This window comes from Camelus dromedarius, chromosome 22 (assembly GCF_036321535.1).
Source record: "Camelus dromedarius isolate mCamDro1 chromosome 22, mCamDro1.pat, whole genome shotgun sequence".
NCBI classification, from domain to species: domain Eukaryota; kingdom Metazoa; phylum Chordata; class Mammalia; order Artiodactyla; family Camelidae; genus Camelus; species Camelus dromedarius.
Window position 1 is genome coordinate 20,285,863 of NC_087457.1, and position 20,787 is coordinate 20,306,649.

The 20,787-nt window shown below is 34.6% G+C and overlaps 1 protein-coding gene and 1 pseudogene across 2 annotated transcripts in view; one reads left to right on the forward strand and one right to left on the reverse strand.

Moving 5' to 3' along the window:
* DLC1 (DLC1 Rho GTPase activating protein) overlaps positions 1–16,029 on the reverse strand; it is a 416,507-nt gene extending 400,478 nt beyond the window's left edge. Inside the window, exon 1 of one of the 2 annotated variants that reach the window (XM_064477493.1) lies at positions 15,948–16,029. The gene's annotated coding sequence lies outside the window, so the exon portion shown is untranslated. The remainder of the gene's footprint in view (positions 1–15,947) is intronic. The other variant, XM_064477492.1, reaches the window with a different exon arrangement.
* LOC105102394 (DNA methyltransferase 1-associated protein 1-like) overlaps positions 1–20,787 on the forward strand; it is a 75,131-nt pseudogene that overhangs the window by 8,616 nt on the left and 45,728 nt on the right.

The following is a 20,787-nucleotide window of genomic DNA, read 5'->3' on the forward strand; positions in this document are numbered from 1 at the left end:
GGAGAATCTGTTCTCTGCCTCTTGCCTAGTTTCTGGTGGTTTGTTGACAAGTTTTGGTGTTCCTTGGCTTATAGAAACATCACTTCAATTTTTGCCTTCATGCTCACACTGCATTCTTTCTCCCTGTGTGCACGTCTGTGTTCAAAATCCCCTTTTTATAAGGACACCAGTCCTTTAATTAGGGCCTACCCCAATGACCTCATTTTAACCTGATCACCTCTTTAAAGACTCTATCTCCAAATAAAGTCACTTTCTCAGGTACTATGATTTAGGACTTCAACATACGAATTTTGGGAGGGACACAACTCAAACTGTAATAGAGAGGGCAGTAAAGCAGGAGAATGAAATGCCCAAAATTTCATCTTAGTTAAATTTCTAGAATTTTTATTAAAGAAAGATGCTCAAGGTAATAATTTTCAACCATGGCTGCACCTTAGAATTATCTGAGAGGCTTTCAAAATGTATCAATGCCCAGGCCCTCCTTCTATATATTCTGATATAATTGTTGTGGGATGTGGCAGTATTTTCAAAAAGCTGTCTAGGGGACTACTGTTTTGGGATGATAAGGCCTGAGGCAGGAAGACCAATTTGGAGGCTGTTTCGTTAATCAAGGAGAGAGATAATAAGGCTCTGAAACATGGCATTGGCAGTGGAAAAGAGGAAGAGAGGGAGAGAGAGATGTTTTCTAGAAACAGGAAGTGAATCAGCAGGACTTGATGACTGACTGAATGTTGGGGTGAGGGTGGATTGGTAGGGAGGAGCCAAAGGTGACACTTAAATTCCCATCAGGTACATGCTGGTGTTGTCAGCAGATATTAAAGACAAAGGAGGTTTGTTCTCTTGGAGTAAAGCACAATAATTGAATTAATTGAGTTTTTCACAGTTGAACGTGTTATTTTGAGATCACTGTAGATGGACATGCAGTTCAAAGAGATAATACAAAGAGAACCCATGTACAATTTACCAGTTTCTCTCTATGGTAACATCTTGCAAATCTCTAGTACAATATCACAACAGGGTGTTGGCACAGACACAGCTGAGATACAGAATGGTTCCAATACATATGGATACATTGAGTTGGAGGGGCCTGTACATAGTAATCAAAGGTGACAGTCCACAAGAAGTGCTCTTACCTGGTTTTGATCACTCTAAAAGTACCAGAAATCTGCCAAAACTAAGTAAGATCCCTACTTTGGTACCTCAATATAATAATAAGGAACAAGGAGTTTTTTTAAACTTAGGATTTATGTAATGAATGTCTAGCAGTGACTTGGGAATACACGTAGGTGCCATTCCACCTACAGAACAAGTCTACTTGGGGAAATTCTTTAAACACACACACTTAAATATGCATGCACACCCAAAGGTGTATACACATATATACCACAAACATGTATATACACAGATGCAACTTCTACTAGAAGAGACAAAATTTTGTGAGTGGCCACTTATATGAAATCCTCACATTTTAAGAGTGAATATTCTGTCTTTTAAAGGGTGTGCTTTCATTTTAACTACAGCCCCAAAAAAAGAGAGATTAAAAACAGCTGGAACATATGTCTATTTTCACCTCCTCCATCTGGAACTTTGTTTTTGGATATCACAGACATTTTCCAAACAAAACTGCTGAACAAAATGATAAATGTGGAGGGGACATGTATGATTCTCTTTGTTTTGAAGAGCTTTATAGAATCCATAGCACTGGTATGCTTTTCAAACATAAAACTAAATCTTTGAACATCACAAATAGAGTTTTCAATGGGTAATGTGACATTTAATTTATATTTGAACTTGGGCAATGTTGTTGACTACAATGTTGGGTCATTAATCAGTAGGCCTATTTACCTGGAAAAGTGAAAATAAAGTATTTTATTATATGCTGATATTTGAATATAACAATTAGAAAACTAAAATAATGTGCTAGCCAGTCTTTCAAGTTTCTGTCAGTACTTCACTCTTTTATTTATCCTTAATTGACATTTCCTTAAATCTGCCCTCCAAAACTACTGTTGCTGGACCCTTGTTATGTCATGCCCTAAATACTATAATAGTTTTTCACTCTTTCTCTGACTGTAGTATACTTGTATACCAATACATCCTAAATAATAACTCCAAATCAATCTCTTAAGAATGCTTTGGTAAATGACTCCCATTGTGTATAGACAAAAATCTCAAATTGTTAACTTTGATTATATAGATCCTACTTCACTTTTCAACAGGTATTAAGAGCCCAGGTTTTAAAAGTCTTTGGTTCAATTCCAGCTCTTCGAATTACAAGCACATTTTGCAAAGATTCATTGTCCTAGCTCATCTGATGAGTTTTGAGGGTCTGAAATTAAGTAATGGCAAACAAACAGATGAAAAATGGAAAAAGACTGGGGGTAACAGAATGGATAAAACTTGGTGACCAATTGATTAAGAGAGAAAATGGTATCAAGCATATTTACTTTAAGGTACTATGCAGATAACCTAAGAGGCAGAATCCAGGGAAAAGAGAGGTTTGGCCAAATGAGGAGAAAATCATTATTCTTAATTTGGTGTATGATATCTAGGTGAATATATTTACTCCACAGCAGTTAAGAGCCAGGGAAAGAGGGCAGAGTCAAAGATAAAAATTCTGGAGGCAGTAGAGAATTATAATTGCTATGTTCATCCAACATAAGACCATTAAGTATAAATTCACTCCACTACAGAAAAATATGGCCTGGGGGTATAGCATATTTAAGAACCCCCCAATTTTAGTGGATAATAAAGCAGTAAAATTAAAGTGTATTCCATAAAAATGTCAGAAAGCGTATTAAACAAAAGTTCAAATAAATATCTTGGGATCATTTACCTTGACCTCTTGGCTCAATATAAGATGATTCAGAAATTATGGCTACTTTACTGTCTCAGCAGCTGTTTTCACAAAGACTAAAGATACAGACTTTGGATTCATGGTTAAGTGATATTTATTAGGCTACGTGAAGTATGGGGGCTGGGAGAGGTCATGGCTACTCTTTTGCTCCACAGTTGGGGAAATTCTTTTATTCTGTGACCAAGCACATAGTTTTGAGATAAGTCAGAAAGGAGATGGTCACCTGGCTAACAAGCTAGATCACCCCAGGCCAGCTGACCAGGTGACAGATGGAGTCAGATTACCCTCACATTCCTATATGAGAAGATATTTTTCACAGTTCTGGACCATATCCACTCAACATAAAACAGAATCTGATAACAATTATGAGTTGCTAGTGCACAGTGAGAAGTCAAATACCAAGCTGGTCCTTGCCAAGTTTTTCTTTGTATTTTAACCACATGATCCATATTCCTCATTACACTATCCTTCATCTGTCTAAACAACAGGCTGTTGTTAGTTTATAAAACTTAACCGTTCTCAGCCCAGACATGCTTATGCATGCTTCTTGAAAGTTATAACAAGATGGAGATTTTGGCATTTTTGTTTGAAATGCCAAATTATTTATTACAGAAAAAGCTAATGGAAAAACAAACAAACAAAAAACCCTCCAAATCTTTGTAAGAATGTTTGGGAAGATCCAACGGAACAACATTTGCTGTTACAACAGTCAAGGCCAATGATTCTCCATTTCTTCTGGGAACATTTTAGCAAATCTTCCCCACAGCTATGACATAGGCACTTTGTTGGGTAGACGCCATGTGCTCTCTGCAAGCCACATTCAGGTACATGCTCACTTTGTGTTGAGCTGATCTTGTGCTGTTCAGAAGCTGATCTTGTGCTGTTCTGAAGCTCAGCTATTGGATCAAGGAGAATCATTTTAAATTTACACTTATTTTATTTTAGTGAGCTTGAGGATTTTTTTTTTCATGTTGATTAGCTACTTTCATGTTTCTTATCTTCTGGATTGTTCTCTGGGTCCTTTCTGCCCAGTTCTATATGGAATGTTCTATTTATTTTTTTCTCACAGATAAGAACAAAGTGGATTCTTGGTTATAAAATAAATTTCCTTTTGGACAACTGAAGTGGATGGTGGTGAAATACACCAACATGAAGACAACTAAAGGAGGATTAGATTTATAGAATGGGGAGAGAAACCTAGGGTTCTGTTTGACCTTGTTAAGTTTAGTGAGTGTACCTTTTGGATATTATTGTGGGGATTTAAAATCAGAAGTTGGGTATAAATAACTGAACTTTGTGGGCAGAGATCAGATTTGGATTCATTGGCATATGGGGATTAAAGCCTTAGAATTGGATGAGGTCACTTAAGGAGCACTGTTGATAAAGAAGGAGGCCAGGAAATGATAAGGTCCCTAGGCAGTCCAGCAGTTAGAAGCCAAACAGAGCAAGGGGACAGAGCAAGTAGAATGAAAAGAGTAGCTACATTGGAACTCTCAGTTCTTATGAAATCTTTAAAAAAAAAAAAACTCACTCTCTAATTCATCTGGAATGTATTTTGGTAACTGAGCAGACATTTCTTGAAACCCTGGAATGAATCTTGGGTAGCCAATCTTGCTGCCAAGGTTTTTCCCACTGAGAGGATTTCCCTCATTCAGTATCCCTAGTCTTACCCCTAAGAAAGCCATTAAGAGCAGTGCTCAGCAGAAGACCCTACTGCCTGAGCCATCAGCTTCATTTTGATGCAGATTTGTGAGCATTTTTTTGTTGTTGTTAGCGGCTAAGCAATGATTAATCTCTGTTAACCAGGTTTGGTCATGTTAGCTTCCCAAGTGTTCTATTTGAATCTGTTGCTTGTAATTACAATCCCAGAAGTCTTATTGAGTCATGCTCTTTAAACAGGGTCACACCCTCATGTCCTCCTCCCTCCCTTTTTTGCCCCCAAATATTCCAAGCCTGAGTGCTATTTCTCTTTTATTCCTTGTTAAGGTACTTAGCCTCAGTGTCTGAGTAAGATACTATGGTCTAACATAGCAAGGCTGTTCACATTTCTGCTGAACTTGCACTGCAGTATTCCCCAACATACCTCAAACAATCTGTGTTCCAGTTGGATGTGATTTTAATAAGAGCCATCATCAATTTTGTTAGCAACACGCCAAGAGGAGGTGTTTTAAAGAGGGAATCTGGCATCCCCAATTCCAAATGCCTAGATCCCTTAGTTTTGTTTTATTTTTTTAAATCATCATACCAATATTAGAAGCATCAGAGAATTTAACTGCCCCAGTTCAGCTGGGAACGTGTGGCAGTCATCAGTTATGTTCATGAGACATTACCAGTTCTCATTCTGGGCACATGTAGGATTGCAATATTTTCCTCCCCTGAAACTGGCTATGATCACCTGACCCGCACTAATCGGTGAAATGTCGAGTGGAGGTGATGTGTTGTCACTTCCAGATGGAAGCTTTAAGTGTCGATTCACTGTTCACCAACCTGCCAGTTCTAGAGAGTGGCTGCCCTGTCAGCCTGGATGCTGGAGGCAGGCCAGCCTGAGAGAGAGCAATAGCCATGAACTTCCATTGAGAAATAAACCTTTGTCGTTTTAAGTCTCTAACTTGACAGGGTCATTTATTATTAGAGTCTAATGGAGCGCCTCTTAACTGATACAGAATTTTGTACTTTAAAGCGGGCTACTATGGGAGGAACATGACTTGACAACATTTTTTTTTAAAAGAAGATATGTTGCTATTAGTCACATTCAGAAATGATACAGTAAAAATTGGTTAGAAAATCGGTTGTGCACATCCTTGAGGGGAGGCGGTGGTGTGGGCAAAGAGCGTCATCCTTGGGGCCGTGCTCAAAATGAGCATATTGCTATTCACCAGGGTGAAACTGTAATACTGTGACAAAGCACAGGACAAGACATTGAGAGAAAATGTTCACGTAAAGATCCTATCACCACATGATAATGACGAAACACGAATAAAACAGAGAGCCCAAATATAAGGTTTCCTGATTTAAACAAACCAAAAACCTCCTGACCTTCTGAAGCATAAGCCTCTTACTCATTTTTGCCTGCGACCATGTGAGACCTTCCAGTGTGGACTACTTAGCTCTGTACTTGCTTAGGAAGAGCCTTCTGTAATTGTTGATTCTATGGCAGTTATCTTGATTTATTTTTTAGGGACAAGCTAATTCCTTGCTCTATCCTACTACCTATCCTAACATTATTCCAAATTCTCCCAAATGACTTTCATCTATTTGCCTGCGTTCTGAGGGAATTTCGCAAATCTATGCTTCACATTAATTCTTCAGTTTGCTCTTCTCCTTAGTGTTTATAGCTCTCATTTCAGTTCTGCATTATATATTTCCTTTTCTTCTACAGCTAGCCTCTTTACCTCTCATGATGTTGTCTTTTCAAAACAATATTCTGACTACCTTCAAGACCTATACTTGCAATGCGGAGACTGATGAAGAAGGTTTTCAAGCAAATTAGGAGCGATGGCCTAATTTTACGTTGTTTTTATTTATTTGAAAATTTCGTACAAAGCATGTATAAGTCAATTTATTTCACTGGCCCTTTCAATCAGTCTTATAGACTGTGGAAGCTCCTCTCAGACTTGACAGTTGATTGACTCTCAATCTTTGATTTCTATTTTTTATTGTTAGTTTCTATGGATTTCTGTATAGATGTCTTTATTTGCTGAGAGAAAAAAAAAGGGACAGTCTGAATCACTGCACACCATTTTTCTCTTCAGACATCTAGAGAATCTGACTGGAATGACTAAAGGTCATTTGCAAAATTGCAGTCACGATTGTTTTACACAGTCCACAAGCATTAAGATCACTGAGAAAGACATGATAGAGATGTTTCCTGCCCCTCTTCCCAAATCAAAGGCACATTTAGTTACTTTCAAATTTTTTGGCTAATAAAAATCACAAGCATGTTGCTTTTGAATAAGGGTAGTGTTCTAGATGTCAGGTGATAATTCTCCTGACTGTTCTACGATAAATGTGTTCATTTTCATGAATGTATATCAACTACCAAAACAATCTCAGTGAATACAGCATCTTGGAATAATGAAAAGAACAATAAGGTAAAGAGAAATAACATATCTTTCAGTATCTCAAAAGTCAATTGTATGCTTGGAATTTTGCCAAAGAGAAAAACATCAAAATGAGATGAGTATCAAATAAATATTAAAATTTATTTTAATCCTGAAGACTTTGAAGACATAATACAGCCATCAAAGAACCAATTAAAGAAAAAAAGTAAGAAGCATACGCTGAATTTGTTGAACAGCTATGATTCTGCTTGAGTTAAAGAAACCTGGGTGAAAGATATGCTGGTAACTACTAGATACATATTTAAACATAAACATACTCTCAAGTAGAGAAGGATTACTAATTGTGAAAATATGTATCATTAACACAGTGCCAAAAGTTGCCTGTGGTTTATTACACTACAGTATCTTTAAAAACATCTTTAAATAGAACGGCACATTTTTTTTTTTCCTGTAGACCCACAAATGTTAAATCAGCCTAAATAAAATGGTTTCAATAAATCTTGTGGGAAATCTGTGATCACTGTACGTTATGCTTTTGGAATTTTTGTTTCTAAATATGTCACTCAAAAATGAACTAGAAAAATAAGATATTAAGAAGTCCTCCTTTTATAGAACAATCCTTACAAACATATGCATATATCTTCTGGAAGTATATGTGATGAACTTAATAATTCCCTGAATTAAATAATTTTTAGTATATGTACAGCAAATGATTCACTTTGGATATGTTCTTTTGCAATGAAAATGATTAAAGTCATGTGGAGTGAGTTAAAATGATGAATAAATTAATTCCAATAGTATCACATCCTATAGTCTGTTATTGTGTGGCTGCTTCAGTACAAAACTTTGTCCTCTGTAGAGAAGAGAGGGCACTAGGAACCTCTGAAATGTGGCCTCTATTTCATTATTCCTTTGTCCTCTGGAAGTAGCAGGATGGTGAGATGGAGAGAGTTTGAGGACAGACTATCTTTCTTGGCAGAGTCCCCTGGCCCTTATGGCTCACAACAACTTGGAGCCACAAGGACTTCAGCCTCGAAAGTCTCTTATTTTAGGTTCTGCCACAGATGCTCTGTGAGCCAATGCCTTCTTAATGTAAATTCTGAGAGAGGTAATCATTTTAGAATCATAAGTGTTATATCCTGTTAAATGCCTTTGCACCCAGTGTAGGGATGGGAGGCAGATCAGAAGAATGGTTTTGTATCTGTGAACTTAAATGATATAGATACACGCTCTTTTTTATTCAACGTTCAGTTGTTTGAAGGAGAGATTGAAACAGCATTGCCATCTTGTTCCTCATAAAAAGTCAGCAAGGATAAAGAAAATTAAGATTTTTCATCTTTCTATGCCCACTTGAATTTTTATTGGCCATATATCAATACTGTTACACTTGTACTATTGGAGCCAAAAGTTCTTATCACATTTATTGATATTATTTTAACATTCTGAAACAGACTAGCTACATTTAATTTGGAAAAAATTCAGATGAAAGATGGATGCATTTCCAGCTTATATCTCAAGTTTTTATTATAGCTGACATTGGACAATTTTCAAATTAGAGGAATGACATAAAAAGTGACTGGGCCATCTGCTTTGCTTCTCCTATTTTTACAACAAATAATTATCCAATCTTTGTTGAGACTGCTCATTTTGGCCACTTGAATGAGTTTAATACCATGTAAAAATTAGTAAAAAAATTTGCCTGAAACACCATCTCATTTATTGGGCTATACTTATACTTCTCAGCATATTGATAAATTTAATATTTTGCTCTTTTTTGTTAAAATAAGTAACTCTTATTTTATATGTCTACACTAAGATAAAGATCATTTTGTGCGTGTGTGTGTCTGTATGTGTGTGTGTGTGATGGAGAATAAAAGCTTGAATGGAACTGCAGAATGCACAAACATAGAGGCATTGACCAGGTTAGAACAAATGATATTATGATATATGAAGTATGTATGTGTATAAATATATATTTAATGAAGATATTCTTATTCAAAGTCAACATCTTGCTCTCTTGCAAATTCTCACTGAAAATACCTTTCATAACTACAGAGCAGGACTGAGTTAAAAAAAAAAAACAAACTTGTAGACACATTCTGATCTATTTTTAACTTGAATTGCTATATGCAAGATTTGAAATTACATCATATATAAGTAAGAGAGCCACATGAAAACTAAATTTAGCCACCTTTGTAAGGAATGTAGACTTGAATAAATTATTAGGAGTTAAGGGAATTTATATAGAAAAAAGAAAAAAGGTATCAAGAGTGATTACTAATTTTCCTCTGGCACTAGTAGTGGTCTGCCCTTTGTCTAAACAAACCTCTCTAGGCTTCAATTTTCTCATCTAATAGAGAAGCTTATTTTCTAGAGTATTTGGATTGATAGTTCAGATTTTTAAGTATAATAAGAATTATTAAAATGTCAAATGAAAAAGAATTCAGACAGGTATAAAAAGGAAAGTAAAATTTAACTAAAATTTCACTATTTTTCCACTGAGGTCATTTTTCTTCTTCCTTTTTTAATAGAGGTACTGGGAAATTGAACCCAGGACCTCTGCATGTTAAGCATGCGCTCTACCACTGGGCTATACCCACCCCACGCCCTCAGGTCATTTTTTAGATAGAGAAGAGTAGTGTTGGGTGATGCTGCTGACCACAGCACTTTTAAGTGCTGCGCTATGCAGAGTAGGCTAGGGAAAATGGGGCAAGCAAACCCTCTCCACCTCTGCTGAGCCCACTTAGAGTGGTTCTGCTTTGGTTACTTTTATTATTTACATATGCAACAAATATTTTCCTTGAAGAAAGAGTTTCTTGGCTAAGTAAGATATAGGAGTGAGTGACATATGCTTCCTAAGATCCCTTTTGGAACTCACCTACTATTTTAGTATTCTGTCTCTTATTAACCTGAAGATATAGTAAATTTTCCCAAAAGTAATTATCTTTCCTTTACTTCAGCTTACAAGATGATTATCGACACATTTGCAAGCACTGGATTTTTCTTTAAATGCTTAATGTAAAATTTATTCTATTGCATTATTACTTTTGTTACTTTGCTTTAATAATCAGTATTAGAGAAATCAATTTACACAACGGCCTTAGAATATGACAAATCAGCCCAAAGTCAACTTCCTAAGGTATATGTTACATCAAAATCACCTCATTCCATGAATGAGCTAAAATTTTGAAAAATAATTAGGGTTTTTTTCTGTCATGTGGAATGCTATAATTGCAAAACTAATATTTCATTATTTTAAGTAGGAAAATATGAGATTCTGTATAGAATATAAATGTGAAAAATGGTGTATGTTTACAGTTATACTCTGAGAAAAAATTACAGCCTTCATTGTTTCTGTAACTGAAATATAAATGAAAATAAGTCAGACTAAACATTTAAGAACCAAAACACAAGGCAAAAGGAAGTAGGAGAAGTAAATTAACATAGATGAACCCTGAAAATTGTTAATTAGAAAACAAATAGGCATACTGATAGAAAAAGCCTGCTTCTACAGAAAAATCAATAATAAAAAAAATTCCTCTCATGTGTGATTAACACAAAAAGAAAGAAAAGAAAAATACATGACATTATAAATTATAAACCAGATACATTAACAATAGCAAGGGCGATTAAAGAATTATAAAGATCATTATATTAATCTCATGAATGATTTTGCACATTCAATAAAATGAGTTAACGTCATAGAGCAATAATAAATAACTAAAAGTGATTTGAACAGAAGAAGAAAACTTGTACAAATCAAGATCTACAGGAAAACTTTGTTAATTATTTATCACTAAAATAGAACCTAAGCTCAGGTGGTTTTATCTAACATTTTTATATTAGTCAAAATATGCTGGATGACAAAAGGATGGAGTGTGTCTTACTTTCTTTTATGATTTTACTACCAAATATTGATGAGGAACAAAAGATTAACCAAGAACACAAATATCTAGGAATAAACTACAAAACCTATAGTCATTCTCCCAGAGAATTATAAAACATTATTAAGAGACATTAACAAATAGCTAAATAAATAGGTACATATACCAAATACATGGATTAGAGGATTCAATATTGAAATGTCAATTCTAGCCATATTTACACAGAAATTTAATCCAAATAAAAATCTCTTTTGGTAGAAATTGACAAGCTGATTTTAAGTTGGGAATTCAAAGGTCCTTAAATAGCAAGAACAATTCTGAAGAAAGAAAAAGCATTATAAAAATCTTATATAGTAAGTAAAACGTACAGTTGAGAAAGGAAAACAAATCTCTAACTTACTATGTGTGTATTACTATGTGCCTATAGGAGAATCCAATTCAAGTTTCGCATCCTCATTATAATTATCATTCTCCACTGAGTCTTGCCTGAATTAGAGGCACTACCTTTTTTATTACTTGGGGAAATTGACACATATGGCAGTATCTCAAGAACCTTAAACCTGAGAAATCAGTAGAAAACATGCTTTTCTTCCTTTAGGAGTTGTGCCACACACTCAGATTATAAGGGGCTCCATGTTATATCATTCTCAATTCTTTTTTATGGGTTTGTACTTAAGTAAATGCACTGTAAAGAGACACACCTGTGTCTCTGATAATTTTTCGTTTAATTTATAAACTCTCTTAAGGAACGAGTAGTATAAAATTCAATGATTGAAACTTTAAGAGGAAACAAATTAAAGAATTCCTAGGGGAAATTAAGAACTAAAGTAATTAAAATGTCTCAATGAAGCTCAGCAGTCAACATTTCCACTCGAAGAAATAACAGTTATTCTTATTACCTGAACCCCAGGAAATTAGCTACAACTGGAGTGTCCAAGGATATTTTAAAGTAACTCAACATCAAAGAAATTTTGCATTTTCTGTCAATTATTAGGCACAATCCTCAAGTAATCTTCACTCAAATGAGAAAGTAGAACAGACATAGTTAAAAAGAAGGAAAAGTGGCAATACAAAAATATACCATCGTATACCTGGACATGATTACTTTAATTCCTAATAGAGATTTCTTTTCATTTTTATGCCTTTCAAAATCGTAGGCAGTTAAAGAGTTCATTTTTTATTTAAAGTAAACTTGTTTTAACATAAAATAATGGGATTGCCATAAACAGCATCCAAAGTGAAGTTTCCTTCTCACTAATTTTATTTTCATATTGTGTACATATATAGTTATAGCATCAACTGATCAGGACCTTTATTTGTGTATATCTGCCTATTTACTGTGAACAACCATTTAACTACTCAAATGGAGTGTTCTCATTTTATATGTAATACTCATTTTATAAAATCATGGATACATTCCCAGTTTAAGTTGTGTTTCACTCTTTGTTCAGTACTTTCTTAACAAATATTCATTTATTTTGGTTCTTATACATTTTCAAAAATGGGTCTCCATTTCATACACTCTCTTAAGATAAAGCCATGTGAACACCTCCTGAAGTCAGACTCGTCTTGTTTAATGTTATTCTAAGTATGGCAACATCAAGGATTCTAATACAACACTCAGCCATCCACCAATAAGCTAGCCTTGCCCTAGATCTGGCTTCTCATACTTTAGTTTAGTAATCAGGTTTCTGACCAGCTTATGAGCTCAAATTCCCATCTTCCAATAAGCAGATGCTATCTTATGCTTTAATGTATAAGCTCCTGTCTGAGAAAATTATCATTTAAAATATTCTGTCCATTTGATTCCTTAAGTAATAGAACTTTTAAAGAAATGCTGGCATTTTAGCCTGGGAGCAATATTTCTCAGATTGCTAGAAATGTGACAAAATGGTTACTTTTCAGGATACGTGCCCTCTTTTTGATTCTTGGAAACATCATTGCTATAATCCAGTTAATTTGCAGGAAAGTACTTGTTAGAATAATCAGGCTAACAATGTGAAGCTGGCATATAAGATGGCAACTTGGATAATGTGGCTAAGCGTCCAATGAAGAACCAGCATTAACAGGACAAAGAAACAAGAGCACAGAGAAAAGAAAATAGAGAAATGAATTAAGAGGACATTTTCTAAGAATCCTGAGACATTTAATTTTATATGTAATTTCAAATTCCAAAAACTGCATTCATACACAAGAAAAAAAAACCTGCTTTGGTGATTGTGCTAGCTAAATAACCCAGAAGTAATATTCATATTTCATTTTGGGCTGTTTTCCATATGTATTTTCAATGTGTGCACTATTTTTCAGAATTAACTATATTTTTACATTTCAAATTAAAATAATACAACATTGAGCACCAATGACAGCTGACACCACAAACAGGAAAACAGCTCCATGTTAAGTGCCTCCTGAAGGAGGGTCACCAGGCCACCTCTGAAGTTTATGGTCAAAAAATAGAACCTGAATCTGGGCAATTCTCTAGACCCAAATACTAACTCAGAAAAAATATGGAAGGCAGAGAAACCTGCTAAATTGCACCATGATACTGTAATCAGCAAGATCCAGATCGCGAAACTCTACAAGACAAAAATCCAGGATTTTTTTTTCCAACAAAGTGCAAGGAAAAAACAAGATAGGAGAATTTGCAGATTAATGCGCCCCAAACCCATCCCTGCATCAACCAATTGCCATCTGTGAGTTTTATTTGGATCCTGTTTTTTTTAATATTAAAAAAAAGACATTTAGGAGACTACAGGGTATTTATACACTTACAATATATTTTAGTATTTTTAAAACCTGTGATCATGGTATTGCAGTGTTTTAAAGAAAGAGCTTATGTTTTAGAGAAGCATACTGATTGTCTACATATGAAATGACAGGCTGTCTAGAATTTACTTCAATGTAACATGGGAACTAGAACAAACTGAAGGGACTATGTATGAAACAAGAACGGCCATATGTGTTAATCCTTTTTTTCCCCAGTAGAGAAAGGGCTTATTCCCAATGCAGCAATGAGATGGAAGAACACATCTCAAATCTGCCTCCCCGAGGGCAAGGGGCTGGGGTGTTTATGGGATAAAGAAGCAGGTGGTCTGGGACATGGGGAGCGTGGGGAAAGGTGATTAGAGATAAGAAAAAGGTGAGGTAATCATTGTTCTGAGTAGGTGCAACAAACTACAGGCTTCTTCATGGGATACACGTTCAGAAAAATCATGTTAATTGTTAATGCTTAGTCCTAGCTACTTAGAAGTTCATTACCCTGCTGTTTTTGTATATATTTAAAAATTCTCCATAGATTTTTTTAAAGTTAGGGCAAAATAAAGGCATTTCCAGTCTACTGAACAAACAAAATAAAATTAAATAAAATTTAAAAATAAATTTTTCAAATTTCTACTATTTCCCAAAATTTTGTCTGTAAACTTTCCAATTCTGTGAAGGTTTTGAGGGAGGAATTTTGTATTCTCCTTTATTTAAAAATTTGCTTAGATAGAAGCATCTGTAGCTAATATAATTTTTTGTCATCAGACCACTTCCAGAGACAGGTCCTTTTGCTAGGTTGAAGACTTATTTTAAGGTATCAGAAATTAAGATTTCTTAAGCTTTTTAGGTGGCAATACCTTAGATAACAGAGCTGTTAATATAACAAAGTGAAATGCTAAATTTTAAGGTAATTAAATTTAAGATAATGAATAAATTAAATTGTTCAAAGAAGGAGCAAATTCTTCTAATAAAATTCAAAAAAAATTTCTTGCCCTGTAAATTGTCTGTAATAAGAAATACTAAAAACATGCGGACTAACACTTGCAATAATTTCTTCTTGTGCATTAGAGACGCTATCGGAAATATGAGCTGGGTTTTTCTCATTAGGATGCTGAGTTTGTCACCCATTTCTATGTAACATTTCTAGCATCATTCACTGGTTTATGTGAGTCTTGACAATATTAAAACAGTAATTAATATACACAATTCACTGAGCTAGACAGAGTTTGATGAGAATAATTTTTTCATTTAATATTTCATTCAGAATTTCCTAAGTGATGTGGAAACTGAAATCATCGAATCAACAGAAAATAAGATCATACCTAGGGTTTTATAAGATTAATTTGTAGTAATATTATCTTTCTTGCAAAGTGTAACAGATAATGTATTTAACATAATATGATGCACGGTAAATTTTGATTACTTATGCTGAAGAGTCCTACACCCTACATCATATTGACAATTTAAATCTCCCAGCCTAAATGTTCAGGACCTTTGCCCTGTTAGAAAACAACCGAGTAAATGCAAGTGATTTTAAATTAAGGAGACTGTGCAATTACTTTAGGGAAGAAAAAATTAGCTTATCCATTAGTGTTATAGGTTGCTGTAAGGGAAAACAGGCTGTGTGTTCATTCAATTAACTCTCACCTCAAGGCGACTGATCATTTCATTTGTAGCACTGTTGATTAAGCAGCTCTGAATTTTTTTTAAAAAGATATGCCTTTAGACAATATCACCTTGGCAGTGTTTTTCTGGTTGCTTGGATCTAAGTTGCTTGGATCTATTTGGTACATTAGTTAATTGTCAGAAGAGGTAAATGATTTAGTTCATAGATTTCAATCATATTCTATGAAAAAGTTTATGCTAAAAAGAACAGTATAAAAATTTTTTCTATTCAAAATGACTTTAAACATACATAATTTCAGAATGCAATGATAATGTTATATATGTACTGAAATTATTCAATAAAATAATGGATATGAAAACAGAAATGAAAATGCAAATCCCAAATAGTACCTTCTGCTTTAAATAGAACAAATATTTTCACTTTGAAATCTTGGCAGAAATCATCTTTCTAAACAACTGTCCGGCAGAGCACTGCAATTATCACTTATTGTTAAAAACTCATACTTTCCATGTGAAAGCATTACACATTTTTTGATGAATATAATTTCAGTCAATGCCAGAAAGTGACACTAAGTAAATATCTCAATTTTTTAGGTATATTTAATCTTAGGCATTTTTCTCTACTTATAAAACTTCATTTCATGAATAAAGTACTATGACCATATTTTCAGAAACACTAACATGCAAACTGCTCACATAATAATGTGTATATATTGGTATATATAATATTAAATATAAAAAGAGAAGGAAGGGTTTTACCTGGTTAATCACCTGTGTTGGTCTGTCTGAAGCTGGGTAGAACAGATTCCTGGCGATGTCCTGTCTGATGATCATAACTGAGGGTGGCTGCAGTTTCAAGGGGTGGGACTTGTCTTCAGCAATGAATTCCCAAGGGACGGTTTCCAATCAGGGAATGCTGTTGCAGACAATGAAACCATTCTCCATTTGTTGACCCTAGTTTTGAAAGTACAATCTGCTGTGGGTGTATTCAGACATCAGTGGGGAATTGACATATATTTCACTGAAGTTTATGGTATGAAGTATATTTTGAAACAAGGGTTACATGAAAATAAGATTGATCTTTCATTTCTTTGAAGTTTTTCCACTGTGTATTAATTTCTTCTCATTTTTCCCCTATTGGGATGAAAATCACAAGGTTTATCTCCAAGCAGTGTAATCTCTCACATAATGGTACTGAGCAGCTCTCTGAAACAACACTTGTGGATGGATACATGTGGTCTCTGCTGTGAAAATTTTCATGACGGGAGGGGAGTGGAGTCTCCCTATTTTTGGAGCCACTTTATTCAGCTCAGGACAGTGTTAGCCATTAGACATCTCTATATCTTATGGGTATTTATGCATAGTATTTTCACTATAATTGTATACAGACTAACACATCTTAATTTCTGTATTACAAGCCAGATAACTTTGTTTGATAATCCAGCTGAGAGCTGCATTTTCTGGAAGTATTTTTCCCTTTTGTGGAGTTCTTCTCGTTAGTTTCACCCAATTCTGTCAATTTATTTTAAGGATATGTCTAGAATCCTACAACTCTCACCATTTCGACCTCTACTGCCCTGGCAGAGCTGACCACAAGCTCACCTTCTTAATTAGCTTGCCCTTTTATATGGCCTGGCCCCACAGTCCGTTCTCCACACAGCAGCCTGATTCTTTTAAAACAAGCATCAGCTTATGTCATTCTCCTGATCCTCCAATAACGTCCTGCTCTAATAAGTGATCTTGAAATTGTCTGGCAACTTGCAATCTAATTCAGAATAAAGTAAAAATACTCAGTGGTGGTCTGCAATAGCCAGCCCCTTACCCAGTTTCTCTGACGTCCCCCTTCTCTTGCACTACCCTCCCTTGCTCCCTAAGCTCTAGGCACCCTGACCTTCCTGCCATCCCTCCAGGGTGTCAAGGGAGCTCCTGCCTCAGGAACTTGGACGTGCTGATTATTCTCCTGTAATACTTTACTCCAGATGGATTTCTCTGCTTTGAATTTTCAGTTCAAATGTCAGTTTACCTGTGGGATCTTCCTTGACTACCTATAGAAACAGTATGTACACCTTCACCATGCTCTCCTTATATTGCTTTATTTATTCCTTCATAGCATTTGGTTATTCATGTGTTTCTGGTTACTATTTATCTCACCCAATAGAATATACACTCCCAGAGAAAGGGGACTTTGTTTTATTTACTGATGTATCTTAGCATCCTGAACAAGGCTCTGCAGAGGAGGCATTGAAGAAACATTTTTTAAATGGATGAATAATTAAGCTTTTTTTTTCTTCCCCACTTTATAGAATATTTTAACCAATAGAATCTAATGAAATAAATGAAATATCAGTCTGTTTTAATGATGGCTTATGTGACTGTGTAAATCAGCATAACTATCAAATGTACCTTAAAGTCTTAGAACCTGAAGACCCCTTAACATTCATCATGATTCATCTTCTGTTACCAGGCTGGACTGCATTTTGGTCTAAAATTGAACCTTATAAGAAAATATCCTCTGCCTAAAAACTGCTTCCTTTGCACAAATAATCTCTCAGAAGATTCTGAAAAGCTAATAGGCTGTTTTTTTCTGCCTTAAAATATGGTAAGCTTTTTCTGAAGCCCTTATTTACTGTAGGCCTTAATTTATATCTTTCACAATAAAAATGTATTTCCTCATTCATTTCAGCAAAATCTCTACATCTATATTAAAAACTAAAAACTAAGATATGAGGTGTCAGTTTTGTGAAACAACATGCATGTAAAGGTACGTTGGTCCCTGTTTAAAGCTAGACCTAACTTTCTAATTTTACCTTTAGTAAACTCCAGTGGTTACTTCCAGACAACGTGAGGGAAAACAGTGCAACCAGCATGTAACTCTCAGTTTGTGAAAGGCCTCTATCGATCTGTAAATGTCTTAAAGGTTCTGCCAGGTCACAAATGAAGGTATAGGATGTGATGTGAGAGCAAATGTGTTAGAACTCAGAGGATGTAGAATGCATAGGATTCAGGAAGTTTCAGAATGGTTGGAATGTTCAGATGTCTTACTATGTTGGTTTTAAATATATTTATATAATATATGCATTTTATATATATAGCAGTGCATTAGAGGTAGCTATAAACTTGATAAACCAATCAGAGAGTGAAAACACCAGAGTCCTGATCTGATTATTTTTAAATGAACTGTTTCCAAATATATTTGATTGGATATTTCTTTTAGGATTTTACCAGAAACCACCTATTTATGTCTCTACCTAGGTCTCAATCTAGGCCTCTATCTATCTATCATCTACCTACCTATCTTTTGCAACATTTAATTAAAAGGGAGATAGATACTCAGAGTATTTAACAGCAGGCTTAGCTGAGGCAATAACTAAATGGAATGAATTTTGGCCATAATCCTTGCAGCAGGGTCCTGGAGGCTCCTTACTTTGCTAAGCATCACTCTGATTTGTTGGATACAGAGAGACAGGGTCCCAGTGTAGGTACTGAGGTGCATAAGGACACTCAGTGCACTTGATATAGTAACTAATGACTAATTGCTAGGGAAGGGATTTGATGTTTACCAAGCAGTATGGCCACTTAAATTATGTAAGCCTTGAATTTTAAAATTACACACACACAAAGAAAACAAGCTTAAAGGGTAGAATAAAGATAAGACAAAATCATGGTATTTGTATGCAATTATTAGTTAATATTATAAGCCACAATAAATTTTCAGAGCAAGGTTGCTTGTTAACAGTAGTGGATAGAAATTCGTATTACAAATAATTTTCAAAAAATTTTCAGCTGACCATGTCTGATTTTACTTTGTAATTTTGCTGATGAAGAACACATCATAGAAGGAAAACTTTCAGCTCTGCCAATTTCTTATTGCTGTTTTTGTCTGTATTCTTCATCCTTTTCTTCTTATTATTATACTCAATATATAGATGGCAACTGACCACTAAGATCAGTACAGAGAAGTGAGATGGAAAAAAATCTAGCTATCATTTGGGAAAAAATAGATTTTTTTTCTGCTATAATTGAACTATCTATGCACCACTCTTGAAGCCCTTATTACATTGCATGTGATTATCTTCTGTGATGCTTTTCTGATTTGGCTACTAGACTATTATTTGGGGTTGAGGACAGGAGCTTCTAATTTTTAAATTTGAGAACACCTAAAAACCAGATAAAAGACTCTTCAAGGAAAAGAGCCATTTTATCCATTGCTATTTCCACAATTTCCATAAATTTTGGGCTATATACATCCCTTTATGACCTTTTCTTGAACAGAATTATATATTTCTTAATCTGTGCTGCCAGAATAGTAGAAGTTACTGGTGGTGATAAGTACAGATGTTAAGTATATATTTGCCTTTTAGGGATTTGCTGTCTTGTTGAGAAACTGGAACTATCAAATGACAAATAACAAACAAATCAGTTTAAGTAATGGATGAGTGATATAATTAATACAATCTCTAAAACATCTTCTGTTATTTCACCATTTAAAAAAAAAAAGAAAAAAAAGAAAACTCTAACATACTTTTTTAAAGTTTGGCACTCTATGGTAGTTTTTCTCTAAATTGTTTTATTAAATATCAGTGTAGGATTGTCTACAATGTAGACCTAAAATTACTATTCAGGAACAGTATCATTGCAACAGTTGTGGTCTGACTGCTTCAGATAATAAATTATGGTAAAATGTATGTTCAACTATTAGATGAAGACCAGGGTATGGAATCTGAGTTAATTTGCATAATTTGAATCATGTATGATGAAAAGGCATTCATTCTTATGCAATTGAACAAATTAATAATTTTAAAGTAGAAATTGCCAAATGTACTATTAGAATACATTGTAATCATATTTTGGGAAAAATAAAAAAGGTTGGTGTTGCAAATTTATGCATCCTTACGAACTGTCAAACAAATGCTAAACATTTCTCAATCAGAAGTTTTCCAGGGATATACAAATCAATTAAGGAAAAAGTGAAAACATGAGTTTAACCATAGGAAATTTGAGAATAAGCCATTTTTATAAGAAAGAGGTCAGGATCATGAGCAAAATCTATCAAGAGTAAGATGTGACTTTGCCACAAGGTATAAGTACTGAAGAAGGGAAGAGATTCAGAAGCATCTTTGTTTTCTGGATCTGAAGACAGCTTATACTCAAACTTTCATTCTGATACTGAAGAAGATATTTAATTACTAAGATGAAATGTCGTTATTAAGACAAAAACTATTTTGATTGCTTAAAAGTGGGTATTTAATATATTTCTTTTTCTTTGAAAGGTATTTCTTTGAAAATACCATTATTAAAAAGGTATTTTACAATCAATTGTCTTCAAATGCAGACAGTATGTATATAAATGTTTAAAATAACATTTTACTTGCTTCATAATAAGATCTCAATATTGGAATATTAGGGGCTTTGGGGGTTAAATCTGAGTAGCTAAAGAGCAGTGTGATAATACTTCTCTAACTAGAACTTGACCAGTTTCCTTGTCAATTTTACTACCCAGTTCATGCTGCTATTTCTGCTGGTCCTTCCCCAGGCTGAGCTCTGAACAGAGAAACAACTGGCACAGAGAAATGCCACTTCAGCTTAGAACAGTTTCTAC